General features: G+C 39.8%; 2 long non-coding RNA genes across 3 annotated transcripts; both read right to left on the bottom strand.

Annotated features, from left to right (window-relative positions):
• Window positions 1–6720: 6720 nt before the first annotated feature.
• Window positions 6721–8126, bottom strand: LOC126612792 (uncharacterized). Of its 2 annotated transcripts, none has more exons than XR_007619324.1 (4): window positions 8011–8126; window positions 7425–7821; window positions 7228–7277; window positions 6721–7035 (listed from the first exon to the last, which is right to left on the bottom strand). It is a non-coding gene; the product is annotated as an uncharacterized LOC126612792 (long non-coding RNA). The 2 variants fall into 2 exon arrangements; XR_007619323.1 differs by having other exon boundaries at window positions 7228–7282.
• A 110-nt stretch (window positions 8127–8236) lies between these two features.
• LOC126612794 (uncharacterized) lies at window positions 8237–9429 on the bottom strand. The gene is made up of 4 exons (XR_007619329.1): window positions 9176–9429; window positions 8726–8842; window positions 8507–8587; window positions 8237–8365 (listed from the first exon to the last, which is right to left on the bottom strand). It is a non-coding gene; the product is annotated as an uncharacterized LOC126612794 (long non-coding RNA).
• Window positions 9430–12348: the final 2919 nt, after the last annotated feature.

The following is a 12348-nucleotide window of genomic DNA, read 5'->3' on the forward strand; positions in this document are numbered from 1 at the left end:
CACTAAGACAAGTATGTAGGTGCTCATTAGGGGAATGAGTTCACTGAACACAATCGAACGAGAGTACTTGCATGGAGGTCTACTCATATGTCAAGCAAGTAACTCTAATGGTTGGAATAATGTAAGTAGTCCTTAGACCTGAGGCATCGTCGTTGTCTTGTGGCTAAGTACTTAATCTTTGATTATGTCAAAGTCTCCCCATTCGCGGGTGTCCACGGCATGATTGGGGTTAAGCCACTTAGTCATGAAGGCAAGTGTATGCGCAACAAGGAATCTCTAATCCTCGATAAGAGAGGAAGAATACTCTAAGATGTGATTCGGGAATCTTCGGCCGAAGTATCGAGCGTATTAAAAAGGAAAGCGTTCCTATACGACTCAAATGAATCATATATGAAGGAATAATCACATTAGGGGTTTGACATAATATCCATACCCTAATGATGTGATTGAGAGTATTGTATTAGAGAAGGATCGAATTACATTGTAATTCCAACTGAATAGGTTCTTCGAATAAACTTCTACATTAGCTTGGGTAGCTATGACATATGGTTAGATGTCACTCATAGCTTGTGAGTTCTTCTAGATGATTAAATGTAGTCACCAAAGAAGAATGGTGAATTGAAATGAAGTTTCAATTCAATAAGTGATTGAATTAATTGGATTGATTCCGATCACCTCACTGCCTTGCTAATTAGAACCTAAAAGATTGTTCACCAATACACTATTGTAGTGAGTAACTAATGGATGATGGAAATAATTAATTGGATTAATTAATTGTTGTGATTAATTTAGAAAGTCTAAAGAAATCATAAAAGCGATAAAGATCGTTTTGGGCTTAAAGAAACGTTCGGGTTTAATTGGGCCCATTGGGCCTAAACCCATTGGGCTTTTATTCAAGCATTGGATGACTTGAAATTATAAAAGCCCAAAGCCCAAACAAACAACAAAGAGGCCGGCCATATAGGTGTGGATTGGGTGAGATATTTAGTCAATTTGTTGGCTAGGTTTTCTTTTGTCAATATAAGGAACTTTATAATGATATTTTCCTTAAGGGTTTTTGGGTGTTTAGAACAACAAAGAGGCAAAAGAATATCTCTCAAAAACACTACAAAGGGCCGGCCACCAAAGGGAGTGATTTAGCTAACAATCTTTCACCCTTTTGGTTATTCCTTCATCTTTCTCACTACACTAGTGGGTGAGGATCTTTAGAGGTTTCCTACTTTGGAAACTTGAAGAGAACCTAGGAGCACTCATTCTAACAAAGTGGAGGAGGCAAGGAGGGAAGCTAGGCTCAAGGATTTCAAGGAGCAAAGAGCTTGGAGGTGGTCCATGCTTGGTCTAAAATCAAGATCAAGAGGTATAAGACTAACCTTCACTTTGTTCTTGATTCTATAAAATGTTTTGATGCATTATATATAAACCTATGAACCTTGAAGGGGATTTGCATGACTATAGCTTTGATATTATATGATAACATGCTTCCGTTGCTCATGTATATAAATATTGAATTGTATATGCATGCTAGTCATTAAGAAATCCCACATGAAACTCATAGATTTCCCTTCAATTTCTCACTCAACCAGATATCTTGTACTCTAGATTTTAATGGACTTGTTTTGACTATCAAATTCTTGAGTATTCTTTTAGCCTTCTCGACATGGTTTCTCGCTCAAGCAGTGAGGAATTCACGATCGATCGATTCGGCAGAAGTGTGCGCCCAATTCTTATCGATTTGGACAGGAACGGTAGAAGTATAATCTTTTCACAAATTTACCAGACTTACCAGAAAGTGTCCCACGTGAGTGTGAGGTTAAACCGTCTTTTGGTAAGAGATTGGTGAAGATTGTTGTGCAGGTGATCAGCAGATTGCATCGCTATCTTCACGCTGAATTAAATGGTCACCATTCATTATCCTATTGTAATTCATCAACATCATATCGTACTCTAGTAGACCTTTTCGATGAAGTGATGTGTTCGCCTCAATGCAACTTTCCACTACCTCGCACCAGGATCCTTCAGTTCGCGAGCACGTGGGCGTGAGGTTTGAGCGTTCTTTTAGTAAAAGTAGGATGAAGGTCAGCGGATTGTATCACCATCTTACTATAATTCATAGGCATCGCATCAGTTCTTTTCTAACGATATGTGTTCATCTCAACGCATCTTTTCACTGCTTCACTTTCGGACCTTATTGTTGTGAGTATATGGATGTCGAAACGCTTCTAGCATATCTGTTTAATGCACTCTGGGATGGCACCACAGCGCGGTCGAGGCGAGAATCGGATAATCTTTACACTTCTCTCGAAAGGTGTGTACTCTCATTGGGGTTTTTAGGTTGATCACTTGCGAGTCCTTCTTTCCACCAACTTTGACCTTGTTTGACTAGAAATTTGCAACTAAGAAAAAATGGAGAGGTGGATTGAGCATTGCAACAACTCCCAAGAAATATTGCTTGTAGAGAAAGGTGACTTCTCGTTTTATGCTTGCTTGGCTCGAGCTTTTGGGTCTACTACTAACATAGTAGCCACTTCTTTTGAATCCAAAGGTACAGTTTTCAAATGGGTTCTTTGTTGGCAAAACATTGGAGTAGTTGGTCATATTTGGAAGAACTGAGGAGGATAAGATGCTTGGTGATGGATAGAGTTTTACGACGACAATTTCTGTTTTGTTCGGTTTGGGTATGGCACTATTGTGACATGGTACGAGAATTTTCTATGGGAAACACTAGTTGGCAGGGGAGTATTGTGAATTGGTATTCGGATGCTCAAATTTACGACGTGTGAAATTGTGCATCCTCAAGAAATTACTACTTGCTTATCGAGACAACAAATGTGTGATTGATATTGCGGGCGGCCGACTGTGGTATCGATAACTTATTCATTGGGTTCGTTAAGCAAGTGGGCAGGAAGACCCATCTATGGTAGTTGTTACAGATTCACTATTGTTGGGGCTTGACCTAAAGACACATTTATTCTCGGAGTACGTGACGTTTCGTATGCCTGGGCGAGACCCACTCTCATTTTCCAGTTTTGGCTTTCAGCACAAGTATTTTAAATTACCTTATTTTAGTTGTATATTTGTATTTTGAAGTTACAAATGTTTTGGGAGAAATATTTCCATTTTCAGTTTTAAGCTCAGCATGAGTTTTCGATCTATATGTTAGTACATATATATGTTGGCGTTATCGTATTTTGCGTATTTACTTTTGACCCTACGTCAATATATGTTTTCGACTCTATATCTTTATAAAGTATGTTTTCTACTCTTACACTAATGAGGGAAGAAGGTATGGGCATGGAGGCACGAAAGATGGAATCACTGCAACCCGATCATGACGGTGTGGCATTTTCCATTTTGTGCAACTACTTTGACTTGAATTCTTCGTTATGTGTGTATATATATACATATACTCTTCTCTCTATATTTTACTAGTTTTCCAATGCAGGATTTTATTTCAAATTTTGGGGATGAATTTTTTTTATAAGGAGGGTAGATTGTTACACCCCACCCTTTATTTAATGCATAATTTCATTTTGCCCCTAAACTTTTTCCAAAATTATCAATTTGGTCCCCCTCACTTATCCAATCCAGATCTAGAATGGGGATTCTTTCTCCCCTCACAAGATGGGGATTCTTTCTCCCCTCACAAGATGGGGATTCTTTCTCCCCTCACAAGATGCCACGTGGTAGCACCCCAACCCCTTTTCTTTTTCCCCACCCCATGACCCTCTTATCTCTCTCTTTACAGTCTCCCGTATCTCTCGAAACCCTCTCACCCCGCGACCCACAACCGTGTTCACCTATCACCACACCACCCTCCCCGACGTCAACAGCGTCATCATCATTATCATCATCATCATCATCATCATGCCGTCTCTCTCTCTCTCTCTCGTCGCTGCGAGGCGCGGCGAAGCCTAAAAAAACCCTTCGGCGAGATTTCCTCGTATTCCTGGCTAGGTAAGCCTTGGGATTCTCTCTTTCTGTCTTAGATTGATGCTTGGATGAGATTTTGAACGTTATACTTGTTATTAACAAAGTTTAACATGAGATCAGCTCGGGGAAAACGAAACACATCTCCAACGAGCTTGTTGGTGTCAAGGAGTTTTCTGACCACCACCGGCTGTTCCACGGCGAACCAAAGGTATAACCTCACTCTCCTCGTTTTCCTCTACGTGTTGGTACCTAGATCGGAGTCTAGGGTACATATTTGCAGTCGGCCGGAGCTGGGATAGCTCCGGCGTGCACCTTCGACGAGACAGGCCTTTCAGGCCGTGTTAAAGAAACCCCAAGGCCTTTGGGCCTTTCTGTCGAGCCCAACCCAAACCCATTTTCCTTTTATTTTGTTTTAATTTTAATTGTTTAAGTATAAAGGCCTTTGGGCCATGTTTAAGGCGCAGGCCTTAGGCCCGTATCGTTTGTAACCCAAGCCTTTAAAGGCTAAAGTCTTTGGGCCTTTTGAACCAGGGCCCTATGCCATTTCCTCTTAAAACCCTAAACCCTTGGGCCTTAGAACCAAGCCCAAGAACCCAAGCCCTGAACCCGGTCAAACCCTAAACCCAGACCCTTTTGACCTGATCCGACCCGAACCCTGACCCGTTGACTGACCCGGTCTGACCTTTGACCAGGTCAACGTTGACCGTTGACTTTGACTTTTCGAGTTTTCGTCCGAGACCCCTCTTAGGCTAATTTCGACGTCCTGATCCTGTTTTCGACGTCCGTTTTCCCAAATTAAGTCGTTTGAGTAGAGTTTGACTAAATGATTACCTTATGTGCCTAGGGGCAATTATTTGGGACGATTTCATGTTCGTTAGTTTGCGTGGCTCTTCGGCGGCTAAGTATCTGTGAGTGGACCCCTTCTAAAAATGCATGTTTTGATAGTAGAAATGCATACATGAAAAGCATGATTTAATGATTACGTTTTATGAGATAATATGCTTACTGAGGCTAGTTTAAATTATTACTATTTTTCCTATAACCCGTGTTCTTATAGAATATCTGATGGATGATGATATAATATTTAGAACATGTTTAGAACACATCTTTTTAGTATAGATGATGGATGACTTTATACTATGAAGTTGCTTTTCAATATATATATGTTCGATGGTTTTCTACTTACCTAGTGGTCCCAATTTCCGCTACAAGACGAAGGGATATATTCTGGTCCGTTCCGTTCTGGACGACGGTTATGGTGTTGGCATAGGGCCTGGAGTGGTTTTCCTCTGGCTATTAGCACAGGGACGGGGAGCTGGCACAGGGCCTGACGGGATATTTTCCTCTGACTGTACGCTTAGACACAGGGAGATGGCATAGGGCCTGGAGGGATATGTGGACATTTCACTAGTGATTATTATATATACAAGTTATGATTTAAGACATTGCACTGCATGTTAGGTTTCGAAAAACCTATGTTTATCATGATATGTGTTTTTATAAAACCTGAGGGTTAGTACGTTGACAACTGTGTTACTATATATATATCAATTTGATCCACTCATGTTTGTTTTGCGCCTCCTTCAAGACTTAGAATCGAGGCATACAATGCTGGCGTCAAGACACTTCTGCATCGGCATCTTCGATGCCTGTATCACATCACTCAAATTATTGACCATGTTTGTAAACCAAATGAATAAAATATCGCTGCAATGATTCCTATAGGCCTTAAATGCCAAACACGAGAGTCAAAAAATTAATTCTCATATCATGGATTAGTGAATGGCTGCCTTAACCCAAACCACAAGAACCTGGATAGGCAGGTGTTCCTAAGATACAAATTCTGTTAATTAGGCAGCAACTATTAAAGACTAGGAAGACCCGCGAAATAAATAGAACCACGGATGGAGAAACTAGTATGGTAAATTATAAAGATATTTCTTCACTGTGGATCTTTAATTTTCACATCTCAAAGACAGATTAAAATATAAAAAATTCCAACAAATAAAAGAGAACCTAGGAACCAAACCCATCAATCTTTCCTAAAATCGGAGAACTCACCAGGAAACCCAAGCTTTTTTTGGGTTTCAAAATTTTCTTCGAATATGAACGGGATTCAGCTGCGAGAGGGAAGGCTAAGTTTCTGAGATGTTTTCGTTATAGGGAAGGTGAGCCATTCACGATACTCTATGATTTCGATTTGAGGTTGAAGATTGGAACGATCTGGATGAATTTTGGTTTCGGGATTGTAGGGTTGATTGGGATGAACGCAGGTTTTTGTTTCAATTTAAGGGAAAATGGAGATTCATCTGGGAACAAATGAAAAAGCTTTGTTCTGGAAACAAATAGAAAAGCCACGATGACCAACACGTGTACATCAGGGGCAAATTAGTAAATTTACTATGCAACCCAGGGAAATAGGTTGATGATGGTAACAGTTGGAGGGGCAAATCCGTCTGCACACTATAGATCAATAGTAACCCAAAATTGGGTTTTAGTATATATAATTAGAATTTGCACCCGCACGTTGCTGCGGGGTTGAAAATTATATGAAAGATTATGGAACTGCAATCTTCATAAATAATGTTCGAGTCAAAAATTGATTTACAAACGCTAATGCAACCAATGCAATTTATTCACGACTTATAATACATGACCCAAGAATATTCATGCAGATCTGAACAGCATCAGCATCAAGATCCTGAAATTTAACATTTATTCTCTAACCACAAAACTACATAGTTAAGCAAATATGGACTGAAGCTGATTTTAAAAGTTATTTAAAAGGGAATGGAAAATCTTATGCATGGCAAAGAAGATTCAGAGCAAAATATTACAAAACATTTCCAACTCGTTTACTTTTGGAGTACATATATGTGTGTGTGGGTGTGTGTTTATTGTTCTTAAACTAATATATTGTACAAAATTGGGTCAATTTTCAGATTTTCACCAACCTAGCAACTTTAAATTCTTCGACAATCGACATTCACATACACTGGTAACACATATTGTTTTCATCTTACTTATTCCCAAGCAACAACGAAAGGATATTCCCAAGCAGCTTGCTTTCCTCCGTGCTTTTTCAATAGATACTGGAAAGATGTTCTGCAACAACATAAATAAACATATTTAGACAGCCTAACATGGTTGGAACATTAAGTATATATCAGTCAAGCACATTAGCCATAATAACACGTGTACATCAAGCTTCATAGTTTCTTGTTATGTTGGGAGTATGCGAAACCTATTTCTTGTTGTTTCAAACTTTCTAGTTACATATCAATGTAGGAATCTTACCGAAAATGTCTTCGCAAAGAACAGTAGGTTCTCCAAAGAAATGAATCCATCTTCTCTGCCACGTAATTCAAACTAAGCAAATAAGAGAATGGACAACACAAACTAAGCAATAAGATAATGCTATTAAACTGTAATAATTAGATAACTATATTTCAATTTGAATGGATGAACACAACTATTGTAATCATTTAGTTTACCTCCATCATTATGTCTATGTGTAATAGACCAAATTTCAATAAGGGATACATAATTGAACGGATCAAAAAGTCCAGCACAAAAGAAAAAATAGTTGTTAATCCTGGTACTTTAAAACAGATAACAAAGAGAAAGCATTTGTCATTCTATGTATAAAAGCCCGACACAACCCTTGCAGAAGAACTGGAACAAAGAGCAAAGAGTTGGATAAAACTTTGTCCAGTTCATAGACATCATGGTTTCTGCTTTTATTTAAGCCATGTTACCAGACCACAACCTCCCTTGTCACAAAACCTCAAATAAATTAAAATAAAAATAAAAAAATTAGTGCAAAAGAGCCCAGCCATTTTTCTCTTCCACCCCTGCTCTCCCGTTTCTCTCTCCCCCTAATATCCATTTCTGCAAACGACAGATCTTCATCTAGTTATTTTACCATGCCATAACATGTTTTACAGAAATCAAAGGTCCAAGATCCAATAGTAAAACATACTAAAGTAAAACAATAGCCCAAATAATTATTAAAAAAGAGAAGAGAAGAATTGACATAAACCCAACAAAGATTAAACACTTCCCCAGCTCCAAAATTACCTTGTCATAAGCATCTCCTCCAAAGTTTGCTGAAACGACAACAGATCAGACAGCGCCCAGCACGGAAACTTCACCCCGTAGTGCGTCACAACTGAATCAATGGCGTATCTCGTATCCTTACACATAAATTCCAATTCTGAATCATTTAGGCTTCCAAAAAATTGCACAAAAATGCTAAAGAAAATGAACAAACAGAAACAAAGTAACATGTACACGCGAAGACTTACCCAAATTGCTATGAAGGTCTGCTGCACAATCGAGGACACATTCACAAAGCCTTTCAAGGCTGAGATTCAACTTTCAAATATGAAGACTTTAACTCACAATTGTTCTTTCTTAACTTTAGCCACTTCAGCTACATAACCGGAAAAAAAAAAATAATTATAGTTAATTAATCTGGGTTAAGATTAATAAAAAAAGCTTGGAAATTTCAGATCTAAGATCACACCTCAGGCTGCAAGTAGAATCAAAACCATGGAATTTCAAAACCACTCACCTTAAACACAGAGGTCTTCGCAGCCTTCAAGTGTAATTTCAGCAGAACAAAAAAACCCCAAAAAAAAAAAAACCTGAAAATCTAATAAAAATGAAGAACAAATATTACAAATCAGATAACCAAAATTATTAAAAAGAAAAAAATGAACATGCATCAAACACAAAACTAATCTGTAAAAGCGAGGAAATCCATTTGCAAACATGCTTTTTGGTTTCGAACCTGGAAAGTTTGGTATTTTGACCAGCACACCGAGGAATCGAAATAAAGACCCGATGAATGATGATTTCTATGGTTTAACCGCTGCGGAGCTAGCCAGAATCCACCAAGCACCAAAAACTGAAAGCTCGAAAGAAACAACGATCAGCAAAGGGAACACAGAGACTCTAGTTCAAGTAAAATAAAACATTCAAACAACTCAAATCAAACATTCAAACAAAGTATACTGTTGAGATAAGACTCACCAGGAAACCCGAGCTTTTTGGGTAACATTTTCTTCGAATTAAATTGAAAATTTGAAGAAGGTGAGAATCGTGACGGAGAGATAGAGAGAGAGAGACGAAAGGAAAATAAAAACGGAAAAGAAGTGGAAGCAGGAGCTCCAACGATGATCAAAATTCGGTCCTGAATTGAAAAAAAAAATATGTGAGAGAGAAAGAGCGAGAGACAAACCTGATTCGCTTGCGGAGGCTAGGGTTCCGGGCTTGAGAGAGAGCTCGATAAATCTGTGGAAGCAAATGAAAGAGCTCTGCTTTTCCACCTTTCTTCCTTTCCCAGATGACTAACACGCGTAAATTCAACATCATTCCCTTACCAACACGCGTCCAGCATGGAAAAAACCGGGATTTTCGCACCCCAAAAACCGAAGAGAAGAACAGCCGGAGGAAAAAGCCAGGGGCAAAACCGTCCGCCCACTGGTCATCCACAGTACCACCCTGATTGGGTTTTATTATATAAAGATATAATTTGGACCCAAAAATTTGGGGTTTTGTTGTTTCCACCCTCCCGTTGGAGACAACCTTAGGGAGAAAAAAAAATCGGTAAAAATAAAAAACGCACCAAAAGCCACAAACATCTGTAGCACAAACCCTTTTTTGTTGTCATTGAATGAGCGGAAAATGGGAATATAAATGAATAGTTTCCATGACTTACTGTGGGGGAAGATCAACATATGTAGTACTTTCACTAAGAACACGCTCCACCTCCTGAATATTTTGTCTCAACTCACGAGACAACTTGTCCTGTGATGGAAGTTTCGCGATACTAGGAAAATATGCTCGAGCCACAAATAGTTGATCCTTCAATCTCTTCAACATAGCATCCTTCATGTCTTCTCTATGTTGTTCATGCCAAAGGCAGTAGCTCCCAAACTTCAACTCGCATGATTTTCCACTTTGATCCACACAATCTTTCGCATAATCAATGATTTGAGCTGAGTCACCAACTTTAGAGTTCTGCCATTACGTGGCAAGTAAAAAGGATAAACAAACCTTAGAAGGCATTGAACATTAACAGGCCATTTGATTGTTTATTGTTGTGGACGACACCGGTATTTGGGTTAATATTTGAACTTTGGACTTAAAGGAAGGAAAGCCCAAAAGAACTAAAATGAGGAGACTTGCCCGAGGCCCAGTACCAAGCCCAACCATCCATCTCAAGACAATATGACGGCTCCTCATTAATGCAAAAGCTATGAGCTTACAATGGAAGTGACAACCGATAGAAATCAACCCACTCTCAGGCCAAAAGCACTTTCTAGTGACAGAACATGTAAAAAGAATGATGACTCACTAAAGTGCTTTCGGGCAAAGCCTGCAACGGCCAAGACGAGATGCCTATAAAAGGGAAGACAGGGCCCAGGGACAAGGACACTCAACCAATCAAACAAACAAGCATACAAACTCTGCTCTCAAGCCAGTTTATACATTTCAAGCCTTTTTAGCCAATAGTTCCCTTAGAAAGACATCTTTTGTCCAGTGTAAAAGTTCTGCTACCTTCTCTAGAATGTTGTAGTATCGATTCTCTCGTGTAAACTTGGTTACCATCCATCCTTTTTTAACACACCACCCTCTGTAACCACAAAGAGAAGAGATTGCAAGACGTTCAACCTTGCCCGACAAGGTGAAATCTTGCCCGACTCTTTTTGTTTTGTCTTTCAATTAGTAGATCTGATATTATGATGTACTCTTCAGTATATATTCAAGTTATTTCCAGTCATTTGATGATCAAAAGTTCCATTGGTTCTCAGATCCGGTTCACTTAGTGGTTTTTACTGTCATAAAAGACCAAATGGGGATTAAACCAATGACTTAGTAGATCTGGGCTTCCACCTTTTTAAGCATACAAGATAATAAACTAAAAGTCCTTGATCTCAAGGCACATAAAAGAACTTAATGTAAACTTAACCCATCTACGACAATCCTTTGATAACAAGAAGTCAGAATAACTTGGTGCGCAAGTAATCGACTTAAACATACTTGTTCTACATCTGCCATACCGAGATGGCAGTGGCATGCCTGAGCACTTAGTTAGTTTTGATTGTGAGCTTCAAGGCCTACACCTAAGGCCCCACAAAGGCACCTTTCATAACTAACTCTGTCCTCCTCTTGCAGCCTCTCGACAAGCAGGAGCCCGATAACCAACCAAAGTGCCAACTCCTGGGGGAGCTGTGTGCTCGAGCCAGGGACTTTCTCCATAGAAATTCCTGCCCGAACATAGTTTTGGCACGCCCAGTGGGACCACAAATCTTGTATGCCAAGAAAATGAAGGAAATAGCAAACCTGCAGGTGGGAAACATAACAAAAACCACCCAGTGTATCCCAAGATCATACATGGCAAATCTCCCCGAAGATCTACAAGGACCTGTCATGACAGAAAGCCCAACTCATTCTGAGAAATTAGGAGGAAATGTCACAAATGAAGACCTACAGGCCACCATAGTAGCTGTGTTAAGAAGTATGGCGAAAATCTCTCTAGAAACTAGAGGGGAAGTAAGCAGACTTTGTTCCCTAACAGGGAATCTGCAAAGAAGGCTAGATCTGGAATTCTCTACCTCAGAAAATAATCGTACTAAAGAGATGATGAGAGAAGCTAGCCTTATGAAGGAGCCAGTCATTCCTCTGTTTCCTGTGCTTGAGGAAAAGAGGAATAAGAGGAAGAACAAGGAAGGATCTGAAACCAGTCAGCCAGTGGTGGAAGAAATCCTAGAAGCAGGGTTGCCCGACCCTCTATTATTTTCACTAAATAATAGGGGGCTGAGCGGGCTAGAAAGAACAAAGTATGGGATGCCCTAGTTGATCAGGGAATCCAGTGGGAAAAGCGAGCCTGCCAACGCAGACAAGCCTCCTCCTTATAGGCCACCATCATTGGCTATTAAAAGAGGAGAGACCAAGTGGAGAAAGCCCGAGATAAGAAAAGAGGCTCTCTTGGGCAATGATCGTAGCTCGAAGTGGGAACTTCCTCATACCCCTAATAACAATACAGCTCACCAGCAACTCAGAGATGAGTTCGCCTAGTTAAGAAGGATGATAGCCCAGAATGCTCAACCTCAGGCTCGCCCGCTGTTCAGGGTCACTTACCAGAAGCCATATCCAGAGTATATTGATGAGCAGAATCCTTTTCCCCATAACTTCAAGATGCCCGCGGTCTCAACTTTTAGTGGAGAATATAGCAGTGTCCTCCAGAGATCACATCTTCAAGTTTTCAAACCATTGCGTGGCATTTGAAGACAACCCCAATTATAAGTTGAGGTTGTTTGGGAACTCAGTGGTACTCTTTGTTGCCCCCTCAATTCTATTGCAAAGATGGAGATGGCCTTCCATGAGCAGTTCTACATGATGAAGCCC

Source organism: Malus sylvestris (genome assembly GCF_916048215.2).
Source record: "Malus sylvestris chromosome 4 unlocalized genomic scaffold, drMalSylv7.2 SUPER_4_unloc_1, whole genome shotgun sequence".
NCBI lineage: Eukaryota > Viridiplantae > Streptophyta > Magnoliopsida > Rosales > Rosaceae > Malus > Malus sylvestris.